Here is an 8922-nt window from a genome sequence, read left to right as displayed (position 1 = left end):
AGGTGGCAAGTTGATCCATTTCATTTTCTTTGAGGTTTAGTAGTGTGGACAAAGTGGCGACTTGTTTCCGCAATCTTGTTGAGGTGAGTGCCTCTGGGTTCTTTGCACCACATTGCTTTGCATAATTGCGAAAGCAGTCGGAGCCTCTGTAATGGGAAAGGACACCTGGCCGTGCAAACATGTACACATTTTCTTTGTGGACTTGACACTCTTTCCTGCTTATCATGAGGAGGTCCATAGCAGCGATCATGTCAGGGGTTAGAAGCACTGGAACCTTTCTTGACCTTTTACCTCGAATCTCAACTCTCTCAAAGTGCTCTGCAAGCTTCCTCTCGAAGTCAGTAAGGCCCCTCACAATGTCTGGATTCAGCTCCGTAAGATCCCTGGATGTGAAAGACTGAAGTTCCATTTTTGAAACTTCCCCTTCCCTCCTTCTGTTAAATAGTACTACCTGCGCCAAAGTCACTTTAGCAAGATTTCCAAAGCTTTTGCTGCTGGGTTCTTCCTCAAGGTCCTTCATACACTTAGCACGCTCAGTAGCAAGAAACGTGTGCAGCACAGAAACATCCTCTGTAAAGGGTAAAACCTGTGGTTTATTCCATTTGGCTTGTTGAAGTGTACCCAATCGGCAGCTGAAATGGACTCTGTCCACTTTTTCTGATGTAAAGTGGCAAATTGCTTTGCAGACTCTGCAACAGCAGGGCGATTTGCAATGATGGCATTGCATTGCACAATGCCTGCAACTTTGGCTAAACTGTGTCCCAATTTCAAAGCCAATGATGGGATTTTTATACGAGTTGCTTTCGACATCATAACCAGCAACAGATCTTACTGCCTGTATCACATGGGGAAAGTTACAGGGCATAACAAGGTCTTCGGTGCTCTTCAAAGGTGTTATAGCCCTTGCCGTTATCAATAGTCTTGCCATCTCCCTCATTTTTTGGCGTATGTAGTCATTCCTTCTCTCATATGGTTTCCTGGAATTCAACAGTGACTCGCCGATACAAAGGATTTCAGTTTCACTCCTTACAACCGAGGAAATGTCATCCTGGTTCATTTCACAAGCAATCTTCCAAACAGTTTCCTTAACTGAGTCAGGTCTTGGTAAGTGCAGTTGAATCCGTTTTCGCCCAACTTGAGGCTCTCCCTCAACAGACTTCTTCGGGCAGTTTCTCACATGTCTCCATAGGGAATTTCTTGCATACAGTCCTTTCGCAAAATTTGCTGTGACGGTAGTCATCAGATGGTTTTGTAGTAGTAGGTCTTCTACAGGCAACCATCTCTCCAGTGCCACAGCTTGCCACTTCAGCATTATGGTCAAAGTTTCCTCTCTTCTTAAGAGAGCGTAACAACTCTCTTCTTTTGCGGGATCCTTTTTTAAAACTGAAAGCCATTGCAACATCAGGCTTTTCACTGTGGATGGATTCGAGGTGTCTTGCCAATTTAGAAATTGCCTTTTTTACAATAAAGACAAAATTGCTTCTTGTTGTACTTGCTTCCTTTTGCTGTTATTGACAAAGGTGTGACATTTATGGAGCTTTTCTGGTGTGATGTGTTCTCTGATGAATTGGCACTGCAGCTTATTACTGAAGTACAAGGATTGCTGCGCATCTTTGAATAACTTAATGTCCTTGGCTTCTCTGAACTGGTGGTACTATCCCCACTGTGTGCTGTAACATTCCCCCTAATGGTGTGTTCTTTGACAGTTTGTGGTGGAGATTCTTTTCTGTGGTTTTATATTCCTTACTACAAAAACTTATAGTACTTATAATAGAAGCATCCGAGGAATTGCCACATGAGTCTGGAACATAGTCTGCATCGTCATAGTCCGTAACATCCGAAGATTCATCAAGTAGGTCAGTAGAGGTCTGAAGGAAAATGGAGATAAAAAGCATCTAATTCTGTCAATAACTTATACATGTATTAATACCTAGGGTATCATACTCCCTACAGTACCATCACATTGTGCATAACACCTACATACTCACAGATACATTAATTCTGGTGAACTGATTGAAAGACCTATGTCTCTCAGCTATCTCTTCTCATAACGATCCTCACAACGATCATGACGGCGCCTCAGATTTTGCAGATGGCGGCCTTTTCTAAGCTGTACAAATTTCTATAATGTTTCTTCACATCAAAAATACCACAATGTGTTAACAAAGAACATTAACTATTTTATCTAATGACAAGAATGCAGCTTTCTTACCTGCTTTGCAGTAGGACACTGGAAGGGTACAATTCCACTGGACTTGCTTGCCTTGAATGAAATTATGAAGAATAAATGTTTGTTTGTAATAACACAGTACCGTAACAGTAAATTAGGATATTATACATTATACTGTATGTGAAAATAATTTGGGTTAAGAAATTGACAATACTGTTTTATAGATGACCTATAGATGAAAAAATGAATGTGGACTCTATAGAAATGGTTAAAACTACAATATCGGCTAACCAACAATATGAGGACCTTGTAACACACACACTCTACACTGGTTGGGTCATACCATATCGGGACGTCATCTGAAACACATTTACGTCTTGAACAGACTAAGTACAAAATGAGGACATGACGACTGAACACATCTAGAGTCAAGGTTCCTGACTTTGAGTTATCCTTTTGTTGTCAAAGAAAGCTCACAACCTTAAAAGTAATGTAAATTGATCTACTGCCATATGAATTAAATCACGCAAAATGATAAGAAGTATGTTAAATGGGCAAAAACATTGCCCAAAAAATACAAAAACATAGGCATTAGAGAGAATAAAGATTATTTTTATGTTTAGAGGGGCGGTTAGTTCTGTCAAATGGTCGGGCTAATTTTGTTTACGCTATGATATCGAATCAAGTTATGGGAATGTTGATATTGTGAAAATTTTACACAAAAGGTTGTTTGTAATACAGTAAAAAGCCATTTAATTTATATATTGGAATGAACTGAGACAACAATTTAATTTAAATAGAAAAGAGCTACAATTAATGTGTAATAACCTGTTGGAAGGATGAAGTGGATCTCTGTCTCACTTCTGGGTTTGCTGAAGGTTGAGCTGGGATCTTGTCACTTGTTGTCTGCAATGGAATACAACAATAACATGTCAGAAATATTGTGTTTTATAATATAGATCATATCTATTTAGTAAATTAATGATCATACTCAGTTCAGTCACAATATATTCCTACCACCTGTCTATCATAATCGCCTTTGGGGTGAGACTCATTGCTGAGGTCAAGGGCTGCATTGACCACAGATGTTAGGAAAAGATAATTCATATGTGGATCTGGGCTTTTTATGCAAGACTCCATAGAAATGGTTAAAACTACAATATCTGCTAACCAACTATATGAGGACCGTGTAACACACACACTCTACACTGGTTGGGTCATACCATATCGGGACGTCATCTGAAAGACATTTACGTCTTGAACAGACTAAGTACAAAATGAGGAGATGACGACTGAACACATCTAGAGTCAAGGTTCCTGACTTTGAGTTATCCTTTTGTTGTCAAAGAAAGCTCACAACCTTAAAAGTAATATAAATGGATCTACTGCCATTAAATTAAATCACGCAAATTAATTGATAAGAAGTATGTTAAATGGGCAAAAACATTGCCCCAAAAATACAAAAACATAGGCATTAGAGAGAATAAAGATTAATTTTATGTTTTGAGGGGCGGTTACTTCTGTCAAATGGTCGGCCTAATTTTGTTTACGCTATGATATCGAATCAAGTTATGGGAATGTTGATATTGTGAAAATTTTACACAAAAGGTTGGTTGTTATACAGTAAAAAGCCATTTAATTTATATATTGGAATGAACTGAGACAACAATTTAATTTAAATAGCAAAGAGCTACAATTAATGTGTAATAACCTGTTGGAAGGATGAAGTGGATCTCTGTCTCACTTCTGGGTCTGCTGAAGGTTGAGCTGGGATCTTGTCACTTGTTGTCTGCAATGGAATACAACAATAACATGTCAGAAATATTGTGTTTTATAATATAGATCATATCTATTTAGTAAATTAATGATCATACTCAGTTCAGTCACAATATATTCCTACCACCTGTCTATCATAATCGCCTTTGGGGTGAGACTCATTGCTGAGGTCAAGGGCTGCATTGACCACAGATGTTAGGAAAGATAATTCATATGTGGATCTGGGCTTTTTATGCAAGACTCCATAGAAATGGTTAAAACTGTACAATATCTGCTAACCAACTATATGAGGACCGTGTAACACACACACTCTACACTGGTTGGGTCATACCATATCGGGACGTCATCTGAAAGACATTTACATCTTGAACAGACTAAGTACAAAATTAGGAGATGACGACTGAACACATCTAGAGTCAAGGTTCCTGACTTTGAGTTATCCTTTTGTTGTCAAAGAAAGCTCACAACCTTAAAAGTAATGTAAATGGATCTACTGCCATTAAATTAAATCACACAAATTGATAAGAAGTATGTTAAATGGGCAAAAACATTGCCCAAAAAATACAAAAACATAGGCACTAGAGAGAATAAAGATTAATTTTATGTTTTGAGGGGCGGTTAGTTCTGTCAAATGGTCGGGCTAATTTTGTTTACGCTATGATATCGAATCAAGTTATGGGAATGTTGATATTGTGAAAATTTTACACAAAAGGTTGTTTGTAATACAGTAAAAAGCCATTTAATTTATATATTGGAATGAACTGAGACAACAATTTAATTTAAATAGAAAAGAGCTAAAATTAATGTGTAATAACCTGTTGGAAGGATGAAGTGGATCTCTGTCTCACTTCTGGGTTTGCTGAAGGTTGAGCTGGGATCTTGTCACTTGTTGTCTGCAATGGAATACAACAATAACATGTCAGAAATATTGTGTTTTATAATATAGATCATATCTATTTAGTAAATTAATGATCATACTCAGTTCAGTCACAATATATTCCTACCACCTGTCTATCATAATCGCCTTTGGGGTGAGACTCATTGCTGAGGTCAAGGGCTGCATTGACCACAGATGTTAGGAAAGATAATTCATATGTGGATCTGGGCTTTTTATGCAAGACTCCATAGAAATGGTTAAAACTACAATATCTGCTAACCAACTATATGAGGACCGTGTAACACACACACTCTACACTGGTTGGGTCATACCATATCGGGACGTCATCTGAAAGACATTTACGTCTTGAACAGACTAAGTACAAAATGAGGAGATGACGACTGAACACATCTAGAGTCAAGGTTCCTGACTTTGAGTTATCCTTTTGTTGTCAAAGAAAGCTCACAACCTTAAAAGTAATATAAATGGATCTACTGCCATTAAATTAAATCACGCAAATTAATTGATAAGAAGTATGTTAAATGGGCAAAAACATTGCCCCAAAAATACAAAAACATAGGCATTAGAGAGAATAAAGATTAATTTTATGTTTTGAGGGGCGGTTACTTCTGTCAAATGGTCGGCCTAATTTTGTTTACGCTATGATATCGAATCAAGTTATGGGAATGTTGATATTGTGAAAATTTTACACAAAAGGTTGGTTGTTATACAGTAAAAAGCCATTTAATTTATATATTGGAATGAACTGAGACAACAATTTAATTTAAATAGCAAAGAGCTACAATTAATGTGTAATAACCTGTTGGAAGGATGAAGTGGATCTCTGTCTCACTTCTGGGTCTGCTGAAGGTTGAGCTGGGATCTTGTCACTTGTTGTCTGCAATGGAATACAACAATAACATGTCAGAAATATTGTGTTTTATAATATAGATCATATCTATTTAGTAAATTAATGATCATACTCAGTTCAGTCACAATATATTCCTACCACCTGTCTATCATAATCACCTTTGGGGTGAGACTCATTGCTGAGGTCAAGGGCTGCATTGACCACAGATGTTAGGAAAGATAATTCATATGTGGATCTGGGCTTTTATGCAAGACTCCATAGAAATGGTTAAAACTGTACAATATCTGCTAACCAACTATATGAGGACCGTGTAACACACACACTCTACACTGGTTGGGTCATACCATATCGGGACGTCATCTGAAACACATTTACGTCTTGAACAGCCTTAGTACCAAATGAGGACTTGACGACTGAACACATCTAGAGTCAAGGTTCCTGACTTTGAGTTATCCTTTTGTTGTCAAAGAAAGCTCACAACCTTAAAAGTAATGTAAATGGATCTACTGCCATTAAATTAAATCACGCAAATTGATAAGAAGTATGTTAAATGGGCAAAAACATTGCCCAAAAAATACAAAAACATAGGCATTAGAGAGAATAAAGATTAATTTTATGTTTTGAGGGGCAGTTAGTTCCGTCAAATGGTCGGGCTAATTTTGTTTACGCTATGATATCGAAACAAGTTATGGGAATGTTGATATTGTGAAAATTTTACACAAAAGGTTGGTTGTAATACAGTAAAAGCCATTTAATGTATATATTGGAATGAACTGAGACAACAATTTAATTTAAATGGAAAAGATCTACAATAAATGTGTAATAACCTGTTGGAAGGATGAAGTGGATCTCTGTCTCACTTCTGGGTCTGCTGAAGGTTGAGGCTGGGATCTTGTCACTTGTTGTCTGCAATGGAATACAACAATAACATGTCAGAAATATTGTGTTTTATAATATAGATCATATCTATTTAGTAAACTAATGATCATACACAGTTCAGTCACAATATATTCCTACCACCTGTCTATCATAATAGCCTTTGGGGTGAGACTCATTGCTGAGGTCAAGGGCTGCATTGACCACAGATGTTAGGAAAAAATCATTCATATGTGGATCTGGGCTTTTATGCAAGACTCTATAGAAATGGTTGAAACTGTACAATATCTGCTAACCAACTATATGAGGACCGTGTAACACACACACTCTACTCTGGTTGGGTCATACCATATCGGGACGTCATCTGAAAGACATTTACGTCTTAAACAGACTAAGTACAAAATGAGGAGATGACGACTGAACACATCTAGAGTCAAGGTTCCTGACTTTGAGTTATCCTTTTGTTGTCAAAGAAAGCTCACAACCTTAAAAGTAATGTAAATGGATCTACTGCCATTAAATTAAATCACGAAATTAATTGATAAGAAGTAAGTTAAATGGGCAAAAACATTGCCCAAAAAATACAAAAACATAGGCATTAGAGAGAATAAAGATTAATTTTATGTTTTGAGGGGCGGTTACTTCTGTCAAATGGTCGGCCTAATTTTGTTTACGCTATGATATCGAATCAAGTTATGGGAATGTTGATATTGTGAAAATTTTACACAAAAGGTTGTTTGTAATACAGTAAAAAGCCATTTAATTTATATATTGGAATGAACTGAGACAACAATTTAATTTAAATAGAAAAGAGCTACAATTAATGTGTAATAACCTGTTGGAAGGATGAAGTGGATCTCTGTCTCACTTCTGGGTCTGTTGAAGGTTTAGCTGGGATCTTGTCACTTGTTGTCTGCAATGGAATACAACAATAACATGTCAGAAATATTGTGTTTTATAATATAGATCATATCTATTTAGTAAATTAATGATCATACTCAGTTCAGTCACAATATATTCCTACCACCTGTCTATCATAATCGCCTTTGGGGTGAGACTCATTGCTGAGGTCAAGGGCTGCATTGACCACAGATGTTAGGAAAGATAATTCATATGTGGATCTGGGCTTTTTATGCAAGACTCCATAGAAATGGTTAAAACTGTACAATATCTGCTAACCAACTATATGAGGACCGTGTAACACACACACTCTACACTGGTTGGGTCATACCATATCGGGACGTCATCTGAAAGACATTTACATCTTGAACAGACTAAGTACAAAATGAGGAGATGACGACTGAACACATCTAGAGTCAAGGTTCCTGACTTTGAGTTATCCTTTTGTTGTCAAAGAAAGCTCACAACCTTAAAAGTAATGTAAATGGATCTACTGCCATTAAATTAAATCACACAAATTGATAAGAAGTATGTTAAATGGGCAAAAACATTGCCCAAAAATACAAAAAACATAGGCACTAGAGAGAATAAAGATTAATTTTATGTTTTGAGGGGCGGTTAGTTCTGTCAAATGGTCGGGCTAATTTTGTTTACGCTATGATATCGAATCAAGTTATGGGAATGTTGATATTGTGAAAATTTTACACAAAAGGTTGTTTGTAATACAGTAAAAAGCCATTTAATTTATATATTGGAATGAACTGAGACAACAATTTAATTTAAATAGAAAAGAGCTAAAATTAATGTGTAATAACCTGTTGGAAGGATGAAGTGGATCTCTGTCTCACTTCTGGGTTTGCTGAAGGTTGAGCTGGGATCTTGTCACTTGTTGTCTGCAATGGAATACAACAATAACATGTCAGAAATATTGTGTTTTATAATATAGATCATATCTATTTAGTAAATTAATGATCATACTCAGTTCAGTCACAATATATTCCTACCACCTGTCTATCATAATCACCTTTGGGGTGAGACTCATTGCTGAGGTCAAGGGCTGCATTGACCACAGATGTTAGGAAAGATAATTCATATGTGGATCTGGGCTTTTTATGCAAGACTCCATAGAAATGGTTAAAACTGTACAATATCTGCTAACCAACTATATGAGGACCGTGTAACACACACACTCTACACTGGTTGGGTCATACCATATCGGGACGTCATCTGAAACACATTTACGTCTTGAACAGCCTTAGTACCAAATGAGGACTTGACGACTGAACACATCTAGAGTCAAGGTTCCTGACTTTGAGTTATCCTTTTGTTGTCAAAGAAAGCTCACAACCTTAAAAGTAATGTAAATGGACATCTGCCATTAAATTAAATCACGCAAATTGATAAGAAGTATGTTAAATGGGCAAAAACATTGCCCAAAAAATACAAAAACAT

The 8922-nt window shown here is 36.7% G+C and overlaps 1 long non-coding RNA gene across 1 annotated transcript; it reads right to left on the bottom strand.

The window, feature by feature from the left end:
• Positions 1-1691: 1691 nt before the first annotated feature.
• On the bottom strand, positions 1692-5676 carry LOC121561952. Its single transcript, XR_005999361.2, has 3 exons — positions 5644-5676; positions 2213-2263; positions 1692-1868 (listed from the first exon to the last, which is right to left on the bottom strand). It is a non-coding gene; the product is annotated as an uncharacterized LOC121561952 (long non-coding RNA).
• Positions 5677-8922: the final 3246 nt, after the last annotated feature.

This window comes from Coregonus clupeaformis, unplaced genomic scaffold (genome assembly GCF_020615455.1).
Source record: "Coregonus clupeaformis isolate EN_2021a unplaced genomic scaffold, ASM2061545v1 scaf1315, whole genome shotgun sequence".
Taxonomy (NCBI): Eukaryota; Metazoa; Chordata; class Actinopteri; order Salmoniformes; family Salmonidae; genus Coregonus; species Coregonus clupeaformis.
Note: the sequence above shows the minus strand (reverse complement) of the source record. Positions and strands in the feature narration are given on the sequence as shown.